At 45.7% G+C, this 23,646-nt stretch overlaps 1 protein-coding gene and 1 long non-coding RNA gene across 2 annotated transcripts in view; both read right to left on the bottom strand.

The window, feature by feature from the left end:
• The window catches only part of LOC135393353 (caspase-3-like), an 85,389-nt gene that overhangs the window by 4,492 nt on the left and 57,251 nt on the right, over positions 1-23,646 (bottom strand). The gene's annotated exons all lie outside the window — the stretch shown is intronic.
• On the bottom strand, positions 1,640-2,135 carry LOC135375160 (uncharacterized). The gene is made up of 3 exons (XR_010417173.1): positions 1,939-2,135; positions 1,771-1,806; positions 1,640-1,713 (listed from the first exon to the last, which is right to left on the bottom strand). It is a non-coding gene; the product is annotated as an uncharacterized LOC135375160 (long non-coding RNA).

Raw genomic sequence — 23,646 nt, 5'->3', positions numbered from 1 at the left:
AAGGCTTCAAGGTGCATGTCAACGCGTCAGGCATACGCGTCAGGAACTACACTAGTGTGATCATTACCTTCAAGTCTCATGTTCAAATATCGCACTCTATAAAACTGGGATTTGACACTTACACAGTGTATGGGTATTTTACGAAAACCCAATGTTACAACTGCATGCGGTTCGGCAAAGAATTCCAGAGGCACCATGCGGTGTACTGTACGTGCAGGGCCGCACAACTATCGTGACTGTGTTGCGAGAAGGCAAAAGAAGTGTGCCAACTGTAATGGCCCCCACGCAGCTAGTAGTAAGTACTGGACTCTCACAGTGCACAACGCTCAACTGTCCTGAACACGATTTAATTAGCAATTAAAGCTAATTGGAACCCCCCACATTAATCAGCACCCTCCAGGGAGCCACCACACTAACTGGCCCAGTAAACCACCGATGTCCCAAGGACGTCTACATGATGTTACTCTCAGGACGATGAAGACATCCTGAGGACATCCTGAAACGTAATTTTGACATACTTGGGACGTACTCAGAACTGCCAAAATAACATCCGCGCACGTCCCGAGGAAGTCCATAGTACGTCAATGACGACCTTTTACGGACCTCTAGTGGACCTTTTTCCCGTGCCTTAGCCAGGCTTACTGGCGTTCTCTGAACATTACATCAACACCGCACAGCAGTGCGTATCAGTGGCACAAACAAGCAACATTAGATCAAACACTTTATTTCGTATGAAACTGAGCGTCATAGCATCGTATTACATCACCAGGTATTATATCACAGCGTAACATGACCAGCATTTTTTTCGAATTATTATTGAGAACTTACATGTCTTTGAAAACATGATGTACATGAACACACACAGCATCGGTCCACAAGGGGAAAAACTTAAAGGTATATGCCCGCAATGTCCGAAGTGCGACGCTGAAACATATGTTGAAGCACTGCCACAACCGACGACCATGCTGCTCTGTGTTTCGTACAACTGGAGATTTGCGATGTGTCCAGCTTGCCTTTCGTGCGCAAAAATTAACGCTATCCAACTTCGGTTATATTCACTTTTCGCCACGGACTCCCTTCCCTGCCGCGTCATGTGAGCTTAACCTGCAAGAAATGTAATTTCAAAAACACTGCTACAGCAAAATGTCACTGTGAAGTACGCATCGACGTATACGCATACCTTTAGACACAGCGCCTATGGTTGCAGTCTGCAGTAGCCTAGCATTCTCCCTATCAACAGCCGTATTGCCTGCGAAGACGGGAAACGCATGGATAACCACGTAGTAGGAACGTGAATGCCTCGCACATTCACGTACCTTCAAAACGGGTAAAATATTGAAAATGACGCGGGCGACGCCACTCGGAGATCCATAATTCACATTGATCCGCTACGACGTTTCCACACATCTGTAAAAGAGTCAACAAGGTGCGACACATTGTACTTCCCTGCAAATTCTTTATTAAAATCACTCAGCATTTTTCACATACAGTGGCACAGCCGTAAAGGCTTTTGCTGCCGTGGAGCACATGACGAAGTTGCACAGGTGAAGCGTATGCCCAATCTGTTTCGCAGTAAACACAAGTCACTGAAGAGCTCTGAAACGCACTTTAGCGTAACTTACCTGATGTCTTTCAACATTTCTGTGCCCTTCCCACGTCGTGAATGTGCTGTCCCAACCGCGTTGTTCACCGCAATGAATACGTCGAAAGTATCTGAAATTCATAGATTAGATATTAGTAACGGGGCCACTGACGATGTTGCATCTTCACCTTGAAAAGTGCTGGTAGGGTCACGAGTACACTTAGCTGAAAGATAAAGCTTAGGGTAATAGGAATCAAAAGGGTAATAATCACACTGCTAGCATAAAGTAATAGAACCCACACGCTAGGAATGATACCAAACAAAAGCTGCACGAATCGTACAAGCATAGAACTAACCTTTAATCTAAGAAATCGCAAGGCTTCTGGACCTATCTTCCAGGGTGCACACATAAAAGCACCCCCAGGCAACACTAGTAGGGCATAAAAGCACATTCACAGCAGTCCAGGGCACCAGAGCAACGACGGAACGCGAGACAACGGGAGCCAGAAAAAGGCGTGCGAACGCAACGAAGCTTGCAAGCGAAATGGACGCCGCCCGCAGCGCAGAAACGGCAGGAAGGCCACCTGCCCGCCACGCCATGCCCCAGCGCCCAGGCGCTCCTCCTCGGAATGTAGCAAGGGAACGGAAAGTCGCGCGAAGACGGGACCAACGCTATCGGAAAGAGGACGTTTTCCTCTTCAAAAACACATCTCAATCACCTTCCTACGCCAGCAAGAACCCGATATCGAAAAAAATGCCCCAGGCCCATGTATCAGAGAACCGCCGTTGCCACTGTGTTCTAACTCGAGAACCGAGAGGGATAGAAAGATGCGGCAAGTTTCTACGCGTTTCCCATGTCGAGTGCGTGTGCCCATTAAAAGGAAGTCGGATCCGCCGTGGGCTTCAAGCCTGAAGACAGGGACAAACATCGGTGAACGGTGGTCGGTGTCAGGAATTTCGAGAATGACGTCTTAACCACTGGAAATCGACGGCTGGTCTCAATTGGAAAGTTGTAGAGCAGGGAACAGAGCACGTGCACACAAAATTTCGACTAAATCGGACATCGGGTAGTCGACTTACGACACCGAAAAGTGGGAAGCGTTTGAGGGTGGCTCTAGCCAGCTTCGCAGCTCGTCATGCTCTTAAGCCGATATCGGGAGAACGGAACATCGCGCGCCTGCGGGACAAACGCTGTTGGAAAGAGCACATTGAGACCTTCATAACGAAGGCAAACATGACCATGTGGCAGCAACGGGAAGGCTTTTTTTTGGGGGGGGCGGGAAAGCCGCTGGTCCCATGTATTGGGAGGAGTGTGAACGCGGAATCCTCTAACTCGAGAACTGCTAAATTTAGAGAGACGCGGTGAATTTTATCACGTGCTCCGAGTCGAGAACAGTGGGTTCTCCAAGTATGAACCCTGTCCGAGGCGAACGTCTTTCCAACAAGGGCACTGAAGTTCGGAAAAACGAATTTTACTAACGCGTCTCCGCCTACGAGTTCGAAACCACTACAGATCAGCTCCTGTGTGATTTGCGCGATCACACAGCTAATCCAGGCCCGTTCGGACCTGAATTTTGGTCTCGATCCAACAGTCCGGGCGGGATTTACAAGACTTTAAAGGTGTCAGAAGCACCGACGGTTGCCTAGAATTTTCAAATATCTGGACAACCGCCAGGATTTCTCACAAGCCGCAAGGTGCATGCGTAGGGGGATGGAAGGGAAATTCGTCACAAGAAACAGCATCCCGATATCGCCGCTGCAGGCCAAGATATTAGACACGGGAACCCATCGCGAAACACCGCGATGTCACTCTGATGGGGTTAAACCATCACTGGATGGCTAAAAGACGCCGCGGTATCAACCGCCACCTCAAGTGGCATGTGCAGTGCTCAGTTGGAATCTCTATGCATATCTGATCTATTCTGACCGATGATGTCACTACGGTGCCGTAGGGGACCTGGGCACATTCTTCTTATTTGTCCATGCTACCAACCTTCCCGAACCGCGCTCTCTCAGATCCTTAGTCAGTTGGAATTTCACCCTTTCTATCTCTATGAAAATTGCTTGGCCCCTGGTGAAATCCAGCCCATCAACACTCTGTGATGAGAGCTTTTTTGGTCTTTTTAGACACGTCAGGATTTCGATCCTTATGGTGAAGGGGCACATTTCATCGCATTTTATGCCAGTGGGCTCGGGTATCCACACTAGCGACGAAACTCCTCATTATTAACCTTAGAAATAAAGTTGTTGTTTTATTGATACTCTAGGCCAATTGCTTCAATTGGTTTCGCATTCTTTGAACTGGTGCAGTGTGTACAAAACATGTTGGATTACATTAAATCAAGTGGAAATCAGCGTTTAGCATTTATATCCATTAAGCCAATTCATTGAATTGCTTCTTTATTCCGTGGGTACGGTCTTCGCCACACAAGATAGTGGAACATGATGTCGCGAAGGTATAGCTTCTCTTCAAAACCCTGATTCTGTCAGTGAGGAACTTGTACCTGACGGCTACATAATGAACGAATTGACTGCCTGATTTGTCTTTGAATCTCGTTGGAATTGTGGCGACAATTCAATGATGTTATGTCTTCTCGTTCCGGCAGGGAAGCACATCTGGAGATGTAGTTGTGTGTGTTCCGTTCTACATGGAGATATTGCAAGAGATATCGAGGTCTTCTCGGCCTTCCCAACTACCTTTATTAGCGCTACAGTAAAAGGAAACAGAAGCTAGATACTGTGGTACATCTGCTAAGCTCGGACCATGTCGGGAGTTTCTTTGTAAATTCAGATGAATAATTTTTGTGTGTTGCCACTTCGGTAACACGGATAAAAATTAGTGTCACTGTTTTAGTTTCTTGCTGCACGCTGTTGAACGTTATCATAAGGATACAAAAATATAATGAGCATCGAAAGTATGTTTGTATTCTACTTCTAAATCAACATCCGATCGGGACGCCATTTCGAAGTCCCAGCGATATCATTAAAATACATCCTGGCTAGACAACGCTAGGACGTTTCGAATGACGTCTTATTTACATCATTGGGACATTTTTCGCGGATCAGGACGTCTGGATCTTTTCAGGACGTCCATGGGACATCGGTGGTTTACTGGGGGGGAACGTCTAACTCGTGTCCAGACCAGCTGAGCGTTGTGCACTATGAGAGTCCATAAAAAAGAAAAAAAAATAGATAGAGATAGAGTGGAGAGAAGGAGTTTAGTTGAAGATCAACGACGCCATCTTGAAGAAAGCGGTCCGGAACGGCCGATGACCGTCGCTCTGCGACGGAGCACAGAGGCAGGTTGCAAAGCATCGCGGCTATGACCACCAGTTCCGGACATCCTGTGACGTCAGTCGTGACGTCATCATGGCATGTCTGGGCAAGTTAGGACAACTCTGGACATGCAAGGAGAAAAATACTCGTAATAGAGAGGCTGGGAAAGCAAGAGTATGCAAACCATCAATAGTTAACAAGAAGATAGAATTAGTTACACAACAAATGATCCCACCACAACAGGAGCGCAGAACGATGCGACTGCTCTATCCGACAGCCAGGCAGAGAACTGACTCGTAATGTTTTTTCTCCTGTGTAAAGCCCCACAGCTGCATCCCCTAGCGGTTACTTTCTCAACTAATCTCACAACAAAATTATTAAGAATCACGCCAGCGCTACTGCCGTTCCCAAGGTAGAAGATGACAGGAAAATGGCGGGGATGCCCGGACAACAGCAACCAGCAGCCGACGTGCACTGGCACGAAAATCGCAAACAAAGCGGGAACAACGAAAGCATTTGTGCGAGCGCAACGCGGGTCTCGCGGTTTGGACGCGCGCGATCCGTTTCCCCAAACGGAAGCAGAGCTGACATTGTTGTACCCTGGGGATAAATCTTTTTATTCCAGCGCCAGCAGAATGTATTCAGAAAAAGCTTCGGGTTCGTAAGGTCAGTCCAAGGTGTGTTGATGGGAGCGCAATGATCTGTTGGGTCTCTATAGTATTCTTGCAAAATATATGGGTGCAAAAAAATAAAAGGAAAACGAAGAAGACAATTCACTCCTGTATGATGATCCCTGCGTAGAAGCACGACACCGTTTTCTTCGTAGCGAACGTGCATTCCTTTCTGTCTTTTTTGGTTCGCGTCGGTCGAGTGGCGATATCCTATTACATCCGGAACGAGGACCTATCGCCTCGCGATCGCATACAAGAGTGAGCCATCTTTTGACGATGGTAGGATAATTATTGACCTGAGGAATAATATGGATTTATGTGGTTGTGAGAATAGACTTTGTGTTTGTGAGTGTGAAAATGTGAGTGTGTGTCTGTGTGTGCGCGCGGGCGCTCTGAACCAGGGATCCCACTTGACAAGTAAGTGTGTGCCTTTTCATGTGACACGAGTGATACATTTATGTACTATTGCGTCGAATAGTGGTTTAAAAAATAAGGGCAGTCGCGTTTGCATTCTTATCTGTAGGATAGACCGAGAGCGTTTTTAATGGAATTGCCTCGCGAACCTGGTGAAGTCTTTGTTTTGGGCAGGCTATTTTATGAGAGCCGGTCCTGTTGCGTTGCATTTGATACACTTTCCTGAAGCAGTGTGCTTTGTTCTTGTAGTGTGGTTTATGCCTTTATCAATAGAAATGAATAGAAGTGTTTGTTTGTTTGTTAGTATGTGTCTGTCGCCTTCGAAGCGCTGTTCAAGCTTTATTTTCTTTGCAAAAATTCAGACTTTATGGTATTAAGCTGTCCGAGTAGAAGTGACTTTCCCTGCTCGCTTAAGATAAATTGTGTATCCCTGTCCTGTGCTTTCTTCACGCAGGGACAATGCAAATGAGTATTTAGCATTATGCAATAATTATCTGATAGCAGAAATGGGTGTCTTTGTCACAGTTTATTAGCGTGTGCGTCGGTATTTTATTTATTTTTTCTCTTATAGCTATGCGAGCAAAAGTGCGTGTAATTTTTCGCTGCTCTTTTATTATTTTCTCTACTTTTATGTAGAAGAAAGCCTCCTGCGTAAAAGCTGAATAGTGTTCTACCAGTGGAAGTGGGGTTGTTTGTTTGATTTTGTTGGGTCGATATCTTGACGAAGTAAGCAGTGCTTAATTTTGCAGGTTTTTGAGCAGAAATGCTGGTATCTGAGCACGGAGTAGAAATTTCTATATATCTCTGCTCCTTAAGAAAATTTGTACGTTGTTTTCCAAGCAGACCGCGTTTAGTTTACGCGAAATAGAAAAATGAAGTTGTGTATGCTCTATGATGATCCGCCGCGGGCTTAGGCCTTTTCCCCGATGAGCAGTGTTTTGTATGCGATGTCGCATGTCTGGACTTGTTCAGTAGTGTTGCAATTTTTACCCTTCACTAATATCTTGTTGCTGCCGTCTTGTGTTAGACGTTGAGCTTCGTAGCGATGTGCGGTAACGCTACGATTATTTCTGAGCGCTCCGTGTGTTTAACGCGTTGTCCTCTGTGCGTGCATGCGTGTGCTTTTTCCTGATTTGTAACGTCATCATGGCATGTCTGGACTTGTTTAGCAGTGTTGCAGTTCTTCCCGCTGCTAGTATCTTGTTGGTGTCATGTTGTGCTAGCCGCGTGGCGATGTGTGGTGACCTGAGGTCTTAAACCTTTTCCCTGCTCACCTAAGGAAATTTGTGTATCTCTGTCCTGTGCTTTCTTTACGCAAGGGCAATGCGTCTGTGTATGTGCCACTATCACATACCAGACATGAGTGTCTTTTTCTTGGTTTATTGGCATATGCTTCAGGTTTTTTAAGTCAAGCACAAGCGCGCGCAATTTTTCGCTGCTCTCTTCCTCAAATCACCGATTTTACGCAGAAGAAAGTCGCATGGTGCAGCTGAGAAGAGGGTTTCTCTAATTGTTTGTTTGTTAGATGTTGTTAGGAGGTCGGTATGTTGAGGAAGTCAGCTGTTAAAGGTATCCGTGAAGAAATGCTTGCATCTGAGCGCAGGATAGGAATTCCTGAAGCACGGCACCCTCAGTGTAAATTAATTATTTTGGATGTGAGTCTGCTTCACTGCATGACAAGGCTGAAATGGGGAGAGAGAAAAAATGGAGCACTTCATTAATAGCGATCCAAGTAATAGGACAATTATTGTTTCCATAGAAAGTAAAATTTTAATGGACTCGTAAAATTATAGTTTTGAGGTAGTTTTTCTAAAGTGCAATGCAAGGTAGAAAAGCATTAATATCGTGGGAATGCCATCATTGTTCAGTAGTGTTGCAATTTTTACCCTTCGCTAATATCTTGTTGCTGTCGTCTTGTGTTAGACGTTGAGCTTCGTAGCGATGTGCGGGAACGCTACGATTATTCCTGAGCGCTCCGTGTGTTTGATGCGTTGTCCTCTGTGCGTGCATGTGTGTGCTTTTTTTCCTGATTTGTGAAGTCATCGTGGCATGTCTGGACTTGTTTAGCAGTGTTGCAGTTCTTCCCGCTGCAAGTATCTTGTTGGTGTCATGTTGTGCTAGCCGCGTGGCGATGTGTGGTGACCTGAGGTCTTAAGCCTTTTCCCTGCTCACCTAAGGAAATTTGTGTATCCCTGTCCTGTGCTTTCTTTACGCAAGGGCAATGCGTCTGTGTATGTGGCACTATCAGATACCAGACATGAGTGTCTTTTTCTTGGTTTATTGGCATATGCTTCAGGTTTTTTAAGTCAAGCACAAGTGCGCACAATTTTTCGCTGCTCTCTTCCTCAAATCACCGATTTTACGCAGAAGAAAGTCGCATGGTACAGCTGAGAAGAGGGTTTCTCTGATTGTTTGTTAGATGTTGTTAGGAGCTCGGTATGTTGAGGAAGTCAGCTGTTAAAGGTATCCATGAAGAAATGCTTGCATCTGAGCGCAGGATAGGAATTCCTGAAGCACGGCACCCTCAGTGTAAATTAATTATTTTGGATGTGAGTCTGCTTCACTGCATGACAAGGCTGAAATGGGGAGAGAGAAAAAATGGAGCACTTCATTAATAGCGATCCAAGTAATAGGGCAATTATAGTTTCCATAGAAAGTAGAATTTTAATGGACTCGTAAAATTATAGTTTTGAGGTAGTTTTTCTAAAGTGCAATGCAAGGTAGAAAAGCATTAATATCGTGGGAATGCCATCATTGTTCAGTAGTGTTGCAATTTTTACCCTTCGCTAATATCTTGTTGCTGTCGTCTTGTGTTAGACGTTGAGCTTCGTAGCGATGTGCGGTAACGCTACGATTATTCCTGAGCGCTCCGTGTGTTTAATGCGTTGTCCTCTGTGCGTGCATGTGTGTGCTTTTTTTCCTGATTTGTGAAGTCATCGTGGCATGTCTGGACTTGTTTAGCAGTGTTGCAGTTCTTCCCGCTGCTAGTATCTTGTTGGTGTCATGTTGTGCTAGCCGCGTGGCGATGTGTGGTGACCTGAGGTCTTAAGCCTTTTCCCTGCTCACCTAAGGAAATTTGTGTATCCCTGTCCTGTGCTTTCTTTACGCAAGGGCAATGTGTCTGTGTATGTGGCACTATCAGATACCAGACATGAGTGTCTTTTTCTTGGTTTATTGGCATATGCTTCAGGTTTTTTAAGTCAAGCACAAGTGCGCACAATTTTTCGCTGCTCTCTTCCTCAAATCACCGATTTTACGCAGAAGAAAGTCGCATGGTACAGCTGAGAAGAGGGTTTCTCTGATTGTTTGTTAGATGTTGTTAGGAGCTCGGTATGTTGAGGAAGTCAGCTGTTAAAGGTATCCGTGAAGAAATGCTTGCATCTGAGCGCAGGATAGGAATTCCTGAAGCACGGCACCCTCAGTGTAAATTAATTATTTTGGATGTGAGTCTGCTTCACTGCATGACAAGGCTGAAATGGGAAGAGAGAAAAAAATGGAGCGCTTCATTAATAGTGATCCAAGTAATAGGGCAATTATAGTTTCCATAGAAAGTAGAATTTTAATGGACTCGTAAAATTATAGTTTTGTGGTAGTTTTTCTATAGTGCAATGCAAGGTAGAAAATCATTAATATCGTGGGAATGACATCATGTTCCCGTAAAGGCGTTCTGTCTTGTGCTTTGTCGTGCCCAAATAGAACTTTGCTCTCCGGCTTTCGCGCCTTTTTGCTCGCAATGCGCGAATGGAACTTTGCCCACCCGGCTTTCGCGCCTTTTTGCTCGCAGGTGTAGCCTCAGACAACGAATGTATGAACATAGAAAGGGTCATGTATTACATAAGCCTGGAGGTGATGTTGAGTGGTCTCACTTGTTATTTTAAAAGAGCAGTGGTAGTTTACTGTAATTCTAATGACCATGACGAGCGTTAAGGGTGAAAATCGTTAATATGCGTGGTGCTTTTTTGTTTAATTTTAATGAGAGAATGAATGTCATTAAGAGTAGGACAAAGGAAATAATCTTGTGATTCAATAAATAATAGGAGTTTTTGTCTTTGCCGCTGTCTTCTTCAGACAGGATGTGATGACGTCACGCAGTCTGAGCAATGCATTGACCGTAACTGGAAAAAAGTGTAGCAATAGAAAAATGGTCTGTATTGTCGTGGACGAATTTATGATGAGCACTGTTGTTGAATAAGAGGAGTGCGTGTGCTTAGAAATAGTTTGATGCTGGTTTTCTTCTTTGTTTCTTTTCGCTTTTTCCCCCCTTGTTGTCTGACAAACATGCGCTGACATGCTCCAACCTGTTCTGACATGCTTTCCTTCTACATGTAGTTTTTTTTCTTTTTGTACAAGGAATATTCTTGACGATGACGATAGTGCTGCCTTGAATGGGAGTAGAGCTATTCTTAATAATTTTGCGATTCATTTAGTTCAGAGACTAACCGCGAGGGGGACAGGTGGGTGACTTTATTCAGGAGGAACAAAGCGTCTTATTCACTTAGCTGCATGGCTCTCGGCTGGGATGGACATGTCTTGCTGAACCATTATTTTGTTTTTTCCTGTACAGTAAGACTTTGGGAATGAAATGCTACAATCTCCTCTTATCTATGGTGTTTTTCTGCAATAGTTCCTCATGCAATCATTATAGTAGAATAAAGGAAATGATCTAGGGATAGTGATTCAATAAATAACAGGTCCCCTGTCTAGAGCGTAAGCATCCTTGAGCCACGCACCTGCATGATGACGTCATACCGCAACACTATTGTTTCAGGTTGACCTTGTCTACAGGAGCATTAGTGGAAAAAAACAGTGTAGCCGTGAGATAATAGGGTGACGTCACGACCAATGAGAAAGGCCTGCGGGGGGCGCAAGGATTCACTTCTCTCTTGGACACTGGCGGGTCTGAACACGTCAATTCTGCTCCTAGCAATTGCGTTGGCCGTCATTGGAAGAGCTTAGTTTCGCTGGGGTTCTGTCTGCCTCTGATGGGGTGCGGATGTGTGGTTCGTCACTGGTGAATGGTGTTCGACGATGCAGGTGGATTTTGTGACGAGTGCATTTACAATGGGGGAACGCTGTGAACGTGAAAAATGATGGTGAGTGTCTTTTCAATCTGTTCCTTTCCTTTGTTGACGCTTTGTATTTTTTCTTTTTTGACAAGGAACATTGTTGTCTTGACGATAGTGCTGCCCTGAGTTCTGCGCTCCTGGTTACCCGTACTCTGTGTTGATTTGTTGAGTGCATAGTCCTCTTATTAGCCGTTGATGGAGTTACGTGCTAGGATATTTTGTTCTTTTGCAAGTCTCATTTAGTAAGACTTTGGAATTCCTACGATCAGCTTTCATGCATGATGCTCTTCTGCAATAGTTTCCTATTCAATTGTTATAGAAGAATTAAGGAAATAATATTGGGATAGTGATTCAATAAATAATAGGTCCCCTGTCTAGAGCGCAAGTGACCTTGAGCCACGCAGGTGCATGATGACGTCATGCCATGGCTGCATTGTAGATTGACCTTGTCCAAAGGGGCATTAGTGGAAAAAAACAGTGTAGCCCTGAGACAATAGGATGACATCTCAACCAATGAGAACGGCCAGCAGGGGGTGCAGGAATGCGCTTCTCTCTTAGCCTCTCGGATGGGTCGCCCCAGAGGGCGCTAGGAGCGCGCATGCGTAGCGGCCGCGGAGCGGTGTCCCAGTCAGTTTCTCGCTGGCTGTCGCGGAGAGCAGTCGCATCGGTCTGCGCTCCTGCTGTGGTGAGCTGATTTGTTGTGTAACTAATGCTTTCGCCAACTTTGTTCCCGCTTTGTTTGCGATATTCGTGCCACTACACGTCGGCTGCTGGTTGCTGTTGTCCGGGCATCCCCGCCATTTTTTATCTTCTTCTGCTTACGAACGGGAGTAGCGCTGGCGTGATTCTTAATAATTTTGTTGTGAGATTAGTTGAGAAAGTAACCGCTAGGGGGTGCAGCTGTGGGGCTTTATACAGAAGAAAAAAACCATTACGAGTCAGTTCTCCGCCAGCTGTCGGATAGAGCAGTCGCATCGTTCTGCATTCCTGTTGTGGTGGGATCATTTGTTGTGTAACTAGTTTTTCTTGTTAGCTATTGATGGTTTGCATATTTACTCTTGCTTTCCCAGCCTCTGTATTACGAGTGTTCTTCTCCTTGCATGTCCAGAGCTGTCCTAACTTGCCCAGACATGCCATGATGACGTCACAGCTGACGTCACAGGATGTCCAGAACTGGTGGTCATAGCAGCGATGCTTTGCAACCTGCCTCTGTGTTCCGGCGATGGTCAGCGGCCGTTCCGGACCGCTTTCTTCAAGATGGCGTCGTTGATCTTCAATTAAACTGCTTCTCTCCACTCTATCTCTATCTATGTTTTTCTTTTTTGTGCACAACGCTCAGCTGGTCTGGACACGAGTTAGATGCTCCCCAATTAGTGTAATGACTCCCTGGAGGGTGCTGATTAATGTGGGGGTCCCAATTAGCTCTAATTCTTAATTAAATCGTGTTCAGGCCAGTTGGGCGTTGTGCACTATGAGAGTCCAGTCATTACTACTGCAGCTTCCTATGGCAAATGTCCCTGACGCCTAGCCGCGATCAGAGCAGTCAAGGCTGGCGCCTATGGTAATGAAGAAGTAAAGCGTTATTTACAAGCTACATGTCGCAAAACAAAACAAAAGGCTCAAGAAAGGAAATACCAAACTCTGCCACCACCGCCAACGTTTGAAAATTTCCCTCAGCTACCACGAAGGCCAGCTAAAACAGGGATAGCACGAAAGACCACAGGCCCACCACCAGCAGAAAAGCCTCCACCACCTCCAAGTGTGTGGTCTACTGAAGAGTCTGCCGAAGGTGACAAGCTTACCCCGCCACCAGCGCCCCCAAGGAAACTCATCCATCGACCAGACAGAAGGGTTACCCAGAACAGTCTCTTTGGTCCTCCAGATCATTCCATTTGGTCTGGCAGCATTTAAGGCTACTGCTGTGTCTCTCCCACAAACCCCACAACATCCCGAGGTAAAGTAGGTTCTTGCCTTCGAACCTGAACTGCTGAGGATCATTACGCAAGCCAGCCATGGATAAAACTTACAGTAGTGCAACGGTTACGCAGTTGAACTGCAACGGGCTTCAGGGACGGATCAGTAGCGTGAGAAATTTTTTGTTACGTTATCCTATTCCAGTGCTAGCGTACATAGAAACTGGAATCAGCAGTACTTTCATGATCTCAAACTACGAGGGGTGTTCAAGTCAAACCGGGACTTTCTGTCTCCTAAGCGAACAAATGGCTCGCGCTACTTCTTTTTCGTCATTTTCACGCGACAGGCCTCCGCCTTCACCACGTGATGGTCCAAAGTTTGTGCAAAACAGAATGACAAGACAAGATGGCCGACAACGAGGTGAGCGGGCATATCGAACAGCGAATTGTCATGCAGTTTCTCGTGAATGAAGACGTAAGGTCATCCGAATTTCACAGAAGACTTCAGGCTCAGTACGGTTACGATACGCTTAGCCGCAACGAAGCGTTTGAGTGGTGCAAAAGGTTCCGAGGCATCCGTACATTAGTGCAGGACGGTCCCGGCCGGGACGGCTCAGAGCCCAGTGTCAGAGTTCCTGAGAACATCCAACTTGTGGAGCGCCTGATCCTCAAGGAGCGATGGATAACATGTCCCGAACTTGCTCGAAAGAAGGACCTTTCTGTGGGAATGTTGAACACTATCATTCGTGAACACCTCCAGTTTCGGAAAGTTAGTGCCCGTTGGGTTCCGAGGCGGCTCTCTGTGTTTCACCGGCAGAGAGGACGGGAAATCTCCCAAGAGCTAAGGTACCGCTTCGGTACTAAAGGACAGCCGTTCCTTGAACGGATCATCACGTGCGATGAAACTTGGGTGCGCCATTTCGATCCTGAGTCTACACGCGCATCAAAACAGTGGAAGCATTCGGGTTCGCCAGCTCTCAAGAAGCTCCGAATCACCCCGTCTGCGGGTAAAGTCATGGTCACTAAAATCATGACGCATTTATCGAATGAAAGCGAACAAAGAAATCTTAATAACCAAACTCCACGTAACAAAAAAGTTGCCCATGCAAACGTTGTTCTCCGTGCATCCCGATTTTCCTATGCAGAAGTCAATATCGCGGTCACGGGACCGTGGTGTCTAGGTACCGCTAGGCATACCAGATCTCGTTTTGTTTCTCTGTGAGCGGCACCCCCCAGCGGTAGTGCGACGCAACTGTGCTACACTGCTATGGCCCATTGGAAATACACAGAGCGAAGAGAGCGTTGCTAACGATATTATTGCCCAAAGTTTGGTTTCCACGATTTTTTCTCGATGTGCAGCGCATAAACGCACCGTGGTGCGCCGCCGGAAGTTCATACGGTATGTAGGAAAGGCGCTATGTACGAAAATGTGGGACTACTTTATCTGCACCCACCCTGTACAATCAGCCCCAACTGCCTACGTAAATGTACTCCTGTCCAAACATAAAGGAACATCAGAAATGGATTCAAAATTTACCACGGGTGAACTACAGCGAGCACTTGCAAAAGCATCAAGAAAGAAAACAGCCCCAGGATATGATAAAATTACGTATAAATCGCTTGAAAACCTCTTGCCAACCGCCACCAATACTGCAATACTGATTGATAATTGTTTCCTTGCTGTTTGATACACCTTTCCCCTGTCACGTCTGTTTTGCCTTCTTCACCTTATCAGGGAGATAAGGAGCGAGTTTGGGGCGTAAAAGACGTGCCATCGAGTTATAAATGGAAGTGTTTCAGGCTAGCAGGGGCTATTTGTTTCTGGCTCCAGGCCTGCCACGGCACGTAGCGCCGCTTTTCACATTTTTATGGGCTGCTTCTACCCTGATGTAAGTAGATAGTATTGTTTGCATGTATAGCTACTTTGCCGTCGTGTTGTACGGCCCGCTGGGACACCATAGCTCGGACGAGGCACCCACGATAGGAGCTTCCCATGTCGTAGAGCCGTAGCGCGCACCAAGCGCGTAGCTGCACCGCAACTATGCAGGAGTCGTTGCAATATCTAGCATCTCGTGATGTACCAGCGTGCAGCACTGAGAATACCGTGGTGCTGAAGTTGCGCGAAACATGGTAGGCTGAAAATCTGAAAAGCTAGGCATGGTAGGATGAACTGCTGAAAAGTTATCTTAATCGTTGTGGTATACAGCGTGTTGAAGGAGTGCGTGTCATTATCGGAGATTTCATCAGGTACACACCATTAAATTGTGACACCCGCTATGGGGATACCACTTTGTACCTAGCTTCCTTCATTAAGTTACTTTTTCCCACAAAAATATAATATTTGATTTGTGTATTTCAACAGGGTGCCTCAACAGAACACAGGCAGGCACATAAGGTGGGTACATTGGCTGGAAAGTGTTCAAGGGCATCCGCATTCCTATCGTCCACTCCACCGGGTGTGCTCGCTGCACTTTGAGCCAGGCTTCTTTTATACTGAGCACACTCAAAGACAAAGACTCAAGCCTGATGCATGCCCTACAGTTCCTGCCCAAGATGCAGAAGTAACAAAAACACATAGTCAAAGTTTTAAGAGAGTCTGACAATGTTTGCAAAATGCAGAACCAAGAACAGCAGGAGCAGGGGGACCAACACGTTGTCACGCTTTTGTCACTTCACACGGAAAGCAACTAGCTTTGACTCCCCTCAAGTGGTCCCAGAACGGCACATGCAGGCAAGTTTTCTTCCTGCACACATCAGGAAAGATAAAGCGGTACCATAACCCCCAGTTGCCTCATGACTAGTGCATGAATGCGTTGCAGCCCAGGAACTAATTACAGGTTTTTACTTTTCATTACCATAGGACGTAGAAGAAGTGAAAGAGCACCACAGTACTCCCAGAACGTCTGCACAGCCTATGACGAGCTCCACACCAGAGGTTATGGGACATAGTGTTGTGTTCAAGTCGATCACCACATTCATATATATATATATATATATATATATATATATATATATATATATCTTGAGAAGTTGGAGTTGGATCGGACGGCTACGTAATTATAGTTGAAATAAATGGGAGACAGAAGACGAAAGTAGGGGAAGTAACAAAAAAGGGGTTTATTAAAACTTAAAAATCATAAAAGTTAGGGAGGATGTCTACGTTACGGCGGAAGCTCCGCCTTCTTCGGGACAAAAGAGCTAAATGTGGCCACGAGGCTGATAAGGGGCTTGAGAATGACGTGTCGGTTGGGGGAAATTCCCGCCACCTGGCGGTTGTCAATTGGGGAAATTCCAGAGCGTTTTTGTGTCAGGCCCAGGAGTGGGGTCATCGTCCTTGTGGGTCAGTGGGGATTTTGATCTGCCTGAAACGAGGAAAGGCAACAGGGTCTTATCTAGGTTGTTAGACTTCTTATTGTTGACAGCATGCCAGGGTCCTCGTTAATGGCCGATCGGAATTTGTAAATTAGGTAAGATTCCCGTTGTTCCCGTGAGCGGTCGGAGGTAAAATTCGACTGGAGAATAAAAACTGAGGCTTCGTTGATTGAATGTTCTGGTTGTTTGAAATGGCGTGAGACTGGAAGATTAGGTTTCTTGGTAACATCCGATCGGTGATTGTTGAATCTAATTCGGAAAGAAGTTTTTGTCTGACCCACGTATTGGGCCCGGCATGTGTTGCATTGGATTAGATAGATAACGTTGCATGAGTTACAGTCTACGTCTGCGTTGATCTTGACGGTAAAGTTGGAATTCGTACTTCTGACCGTTTGTGCGGTCTGCATTAACTTGCAAATCTGGCATCTCCTGCCATTACATGGATGACAGCCCGCCGGATGGCTAGTGGGTTCGCCTACTTTAGAGCGGACCAAGCTATCTTGTAAGTTACGTGTACGTCTGTAAGCGACACGTGGTGGATTAGGAAATATGTTTTTCGTGCGTTCTGACTGGAGAAGGATACTGTGATGGCGGCTAAGTATGTTGTTAATGTTTGGGATATTTCCGGCGAATGTTACAGTTAAGTTCACGGCATTACTTTCTGATTTGTTTTGTCTTTTCTCCAGTAAGCTTAGACGGTTTGCCTTGCGAGCTCTGTTGAGAGCATCTTGAACTAGATCGGGTGGATACTGACGACCGACAAACAAACAACTGACAACAAACTGACTGCAACAAACCTTTGTCGGTCGTCAGTATCCACCCGATCTAGTTCAAGATGCTCTCAACAGAGCTCGCAAGGCAAACCGTCTAAGCTTACTGGAGAAAAGACAAAACAAATCAGAAAGTAATGCCGTGAACTTAACTGTAACATTCGCCGGAAATATCCCAAACATTAACAACATACTTAACCGCCACCACAGTATCCTTCTCCAGTCAGAACGCACGAAAAACATATTTCGTAATCCACCACGTGTCGCTTACAGACGTACACGTAACTTACAAGATAGCTTGGTCCGCTCTAAAGTAGGCGAACCCACTAGCCATCCGGCGGGCTGTCATCCATGTAATGGCAGGAGATGCCAGATTTGCAAGTTAATGCAGACCGCACAAACGGTCAGAAGTACGAATTCCAACTTTACCGTCAAGATCAACGCAGACGTAGACTGTAACTCATGCAACGTTATCTATCTAATCCAATGCAACACATGCCGGGCCCAATACGTGGGTCAGACAAAAACTTCTTTCCGAATTAGATTCAACAGTCACCGATCGGATGTTACAAAGAAACCCAATCTTCCAGTCTCACGCCATTTCAAACAACCAGAACATTCAATCAACGAAGCCTCAGTTTTTATTCTCCAGTCGAACTTTACCTCCGACCGCTCACGGGAACAACGGGAATCTTACCTAATTTACAAATTCCGATCGGCCATTAACGAGGACCCTGGCATGCTGTCAACAATAAGAAGTCTAACAACCTAGATAAGACCCTGTTGCCTTTTCTCGTTTCAGGCAGATCAAAATCCCCACTGACCCACAAGGACGATGACCCCACTCCTGGACCTGACACAAAAACGCTCTGGAATTTCCCCAATTGACAACCGCCAGGTGGCGGGAATTTCCCCCAACCGACCACGTCATTCTCAAGCCCCTTATCAGCCTCGTGGCCACATTTAGCTCTTTTGTCCCGAAGAAGGCGGAGCTTCCGCCGTAACGTAGACATCCTCCCTAACTTTTATGATTTTTAAGTTTTAATAAACCCCTTTTTTGTTACTTCCCCTACTTTCGTCTTCTGTCTCCCATTTATTTCAACTATATATATATATATATATAACAACATGTTAGTCAATCTGCAGTTCTCTTTTCCTCTTACCGTTCTTGTCCTCTCATACACAAACATTAAATGGTGTCAATTTGAAGGATAAAGAAGTAAAAATGTGAATTATATCTTGCATGGTGAATACAGCTCAAGGACATGGCAACCCCATCGGTGTCGAGAACTATGCCAGCTGATCAAACACCTGGTACGCCCTCGACCAAGAGTAAGTGTTTCTTCTCCTGTAAGTGTTTCTACAGAGTACAGTTAAACTACACAAACATGCGTGTCTCATGGCCCAACATTTCATGCTGTTCATTTGCAAAGGGCTACATGAGCGCAACAACACCGGTGAAGTAAAGTCAGAAAAAGACACCAGACAGTGTGCGCAGGAAAATTCCACAAGATCATTCATACGGTTCGAAAACAACACCGGGTTCAAAATTAAAGACGGTCTACCAGCACCTGGGGAAAGTAAGGCGAAGACATTATGCCACCAAGTAAGTTATTCGACGGAGAGAGAAGAAAATTCAATCTCTGAACAAGCTCATCGATGACATGAAGGAAAAGTAATTAATACCTCAAAAGGCCGGAATACAGCTACAGTCATTTGGTGAGCTGCCAGACGAAATTCTAAAGGAGTGGAACCAAAACTATAAGAGGGTGACATCTGGACGGCGTTGCAGTGATAACTTCAGGAAATTTGCCGCAAGGCTTCACTACTATTCTCCACGTCCATACAAGTACCTATCAACAAGGTTTCCAATGCCGACAGCAGCTACCATAAGAAACGACTGCAGGTTGCTGATGTGTGGCCAGGATTCACCATGTTGTCTTTGCAACACATGAAGGAAAAGTACGGTGCTGCCGCAGAGAAGGAACGGCTGTGTTCAATAATGCTGGACGGCATGTGTATTAGGACGATCAAAACTCAGGCCGACTGATTGGGTATGTAAACTTTGGCCAGTCCCAAACACCCGAAGAGTTCCGATAAAATCCCCTTCTCGACGGATTCCTTGGTATTCATGGCTGTTGGCGTCGTAGCCCGCTGCAACTGCCCATAGGATATTTTCTGAACAATGGTTGCTCCGGAGAAGTTCTTCGAGGGATCGTCACAGATGCTGTTAAAGTCCTGGAAGAATGCAACATGCATGTAGTCGCACTTGTGTGCGATGGCTTGCCATCCAATGTAACAGTGGGGAAGATTGTTGGCTGTACGATCCATCAACGGCAGTCTGAGGGCTTTCAAACATCCTTTCCTCACCCAGTGAGACCAGCGGAGCCAATATTCCTCATCTTCGATGCCGCGCATGCACTGAAGCTGCTCAGGAACCTCTGGCGACAAGCGAGGTTCCTTACAGATGTCAATGAGTAAGAGTAGTAGAAATTAAAGTTAATTAAAAGTGCCTCTGCTGCCGTGTGCCACTGGGCCTGGCAGCCAGTTCTACCGGCACCGTCCTAGCGTGAGGCCAGGTACATCTGCCCGCTGGGATATTCCATCATCGCCGGTCAAGGCTCATGTAGAGGAACACCACCTCCTCTACAGGATTATGTGCAGCTACTAGTTATGTCAGCATTTAAAATGTTTGCAGAAAGACACCATCAAGTAAGTGCATCAGAGAAGCACTTTGACGAAAGCCCAGACCATGTTATTAGTTTGACGAACGTCGTTCTGAAGGAGTATGTGATGCTGCAGGCTTGGGCAACAATCTCGAACAATTTCAGAACAGGTGCAAGGATCCTACGTAGGGCATGTTCTAACAAAACAAATATTGTTTCGGAACCAGTGATGACTGCAACACAACCTGCATGTGTTAGTGAAGAACAGCGCCAGCGCACAGTGGCAGCAACGTATAAAACAATAGGACGACTGCTTTTCTTTTCTTTATCTGTCAGTAAGTGCTTCCACCATTCTAGTGGGACACATACTGATTGTGATGCACTTGTCTGTGATTTCTAGAACAGCAATTTTCATGGAAGTATTTTCTTTTCCTCGATATGATCCTGCATCTGTGCAATGAGAAAGGTATTTTGGCCTTTGTTAGAGGCAGGTTACGATGATTTTATATTGCATATGCACACAGGTGTTATATGCACACGTGTTAATAAATTTTTATTGAAAGAGAGCAATACAAGGAAAAACCTACCGTTACTTTTCCACTAGTTAAGTTACAAACAGGTGGTACCTTTGATGTAGCACCTGATTGACACGTTACGCGGGACACCCTCTATGTTGAACATTAATGCATATTCTGGCGTATTTACAGTTCACTCAGGAATCAGGACTGCACAACTGAGAGGTCCTAAAACGTTGGAATTTATGATAGATCTTTCATGTGAAATGCTCTTGTCCTCGTTCTTCAAGGAATACAGACCAGTGCATCATAATGATTACAAAAGAAGGCAGTGCAGTTTTGACACCGAAAAATGGAGGAGAATGCTGGGTGTGCAGGTTCTCAGTGCCCGGAGCCATTTCTATGCCTGACATAATAACTATTCCCGTAATTCAGCTATTGTACTTGTTACATAGGATTGCCTCTTAATTCCTGAATGTCTGAGAAGCAAGCAATTGTTACTTTGTGTGTTGATATCCCTTTCAATATCCTTGGAACTTGCTTTACACGACTTTGGTAGTGTTTTCATGCGGGAGATCCTAAAGAAATTGTGCATATATTCAGAATACTTAATACATATTTGTCCGCTCTTTAGTGATCTCCAATCCATGAACTAATGCTGGTCTACAAGTTCCAGTACGTGCTGCTCCCGAAAAGCAGTCGTAAACATGTGTAACGAAGTCCGATGAATCCATTTGTTAGTACTTTTTCTTTGCCAACCATTCCAGAGCTCGCACATCATTTTCAGACCATGAACCAGAAACCACAGACTACAGTGTCACAAGTAGTACCAACTGCACTGCCTTGGCGAACTGTATATATGCAGCAATTGTGTATCACGTATATGTTCGATTTGAAGTTGCCTATCTAGTCACCTAACAAGTGTTGCTAAGCATTAACCATAGTGGTGCATCTGCTCACTGAAAGATAGCGTAAACAGAGGTAAACTAGCTTATGAAATCCATGGCTTTATCGATCATGATCGTGAACAGAAAAACAGAGAGCTTTATGCGGCCATACGTTAGTTGCCGCATTTTTTTTTCTAGAGCACAAGAAACAGACCGTATTTTTAGGATTGCATTTCATCCAAGGGGAACTGGTTGCTCAGAATGTTGGTGGGGAATGGGCCCACAGCACGATACAGGGCACGCAACGCATGGGCGTGCACGTAATCAGCACTGCCACGAAGAGCACTGTGTAGTTCCTGCAGCAATTTTCGGGGTAAAGTTAAATGTACGGTCTGCGTCTGATTGTGTAGAACAGAACGATTTGTGAGGACAGTAGCAGATCACCGTGTCTTCATGACCTCGCTACGTTGCTACTGCGAAAAGGATTACTGTTTCGAGCTGGCAAGGTGAAACCGATGGGACGTTTGAGCACTATAGCAATTCATAATTGCGTGAAGCCCCGAGACTAGACAGAGAAGCACACAACACATTCGCTGCACTACAGCCATCACAGCCATTATTTCAAACGTGCTTGGCTTGGATAACATTGGCTATTTTCGGGAAATAGCCCGTTTTGCGGACAATGTACCCAGATTGCTCTTGCTTCCCGGGGCCGATTTCTCCATGCTGGCAACAGAGTTCCACATGAGGGCAGCTCCCGACGTTTGACGCGGGGTATAGGCTGAAGTGCATGGGAATATGGCGACATTGACTCATCTGCTGTTGACAGCCTGAAAATGTGCCTCCCCACCATCAATGCATTCTTATGGCCAAACAATGTGGACTCTTCGTAGGCACCCTGTATGTGTCCACATTCCTGGTCTTTTGAAGAAAAACACTGTTCTTCCCGGTGTTGCTCATCAACTTACCCTGGAACACCCTAGCTCAGCTTACTCTCGATGGCTTCCTGTGGTGTGTGTGTGTGTACACCGATGGATCAGTGCCTCAAGGCGGATCAACATCAGCCTTTTATATCACACATGAAAACCTTGAAGTGGCACAGAAACACCCCTACGAAACGAGTCCAAGCTCTCCGCCAAACTGACCACGTTAAAGAACATTCCGGGATCAGCGCCCGGCGCGTGGAATGTGATCACCGACAGTAAGGCAGCGCTAGGAATTCTGGCAAATTATTGTACCAGAACAATCAGCTCCTGGACACAATGATAGTCGCAAAATCCAACCGACTTCTTTTCCAGAGTCTTGGCCTCTGTTCCCATGGGTACCCAGTCACACTAGCATGCACGGAAGTAGTATTCAGTCTGGTCCAGTTAGCCCATAGCAACGAGCCCCGAGGCCCTTAGCAACGGCCAGGCGCGTCTGGGCCGACTTTACTCGCGTATGTTTTCCCGCGCGGCGCGTGGGCGGAGGGTTGTCCGCGCGCTTACCGGTGCGGGGAGGGCTGCGTGCGCGCTTACCCTCTTACATTTATCACCCTGGGTCGACTTCTTTCGCCTTTTTTCCATCTGTGCCGACTTCAATCATAATTTTTTCCCCGCTACAACAGGTGTGCAGTAAGCGGTTTACATGCGAGCGTAGACATCCAAAGGATAGCCATACACAAAAGTACAAGTGAAAATATATTTATTAAAGTCATTACTGTCGCGAATTATGTTATGACTCTGTGTGAAGGAGAAAAACCTAGCCAAAAATCTGATGCAGAAGAAACACAATACGATATACATAACAAAAGGTTCTAATTATTACAGATATGGTGCAATAGCACTGAAGGGGTATCACACATTATACACAATATTTTTTATTAGCGGTAATCACACAAGTTTTCAATTAATCAGGACTACAATGGGATAGCACATTTAATCAAAGAAGATATGTTTAATCAATATGATTACAATCAATTTTAAAGCTGCATTATAAAATATCTCACATTATTATATGTGAGCACCATAGAGACGTTTTACTTTTAAGTTCTGATAGATGTAAGTAACTTCAAGCACAACAGCTAATATTCCAATATGGCACAATTAATCAGATTCTTATGAAGTGATCGGTAGAGTTCGCGGAGGGCCTTCGTTTACCATCGCGCATTTTTCAACCTGGGCCGACTTCTCTCACGATTTTTTTTCAAGTGCGCGGTGGGTGCTGCGTGGGTGAGGGGCTGTCCGGGAGCTTACCAGCGATTTTCAGGTGGTGTGTGAGTGGTTTACATGTAAGTAGGGGCATGCACACTGACAACACCTAGGGCGAATTCATTCACATTTTTCACCCTGGGCCGACTTCGTTCGCAATTTTTCAGGTGGTGCGTGAGTGGTTTACATGCAAGTAGGTACACGCGGTGAGGAGCTGTAGCAGTGCATACTGGCGAGCCGGAGGGCTACGCGTGCCCTTATCGTTCTGTATTTTTTTCATGTGGGCCGACTTCTTTGACAATTTTTCCCCCTGGGCCGACTTCAT

Source organism: Ornithodoros turicata, chromosome 1, assembly GCF_037126465.1.
Source record: "Ornithodoros turicata isolate Travis chromosome 1, ASM3712646v1, whole genome shotgun sequence".
Lineage (NCBI taxonomy): Eukaryota > Metazoa > Arthropoda > Arachnida > Ixodida > Argasidae > Ornithodoros > Ornithodoros turicata.
Note: the sequence above shows the minus strand (reverse complement) of the source record. Positions and strands in the feature narration are given on the sequence as shown.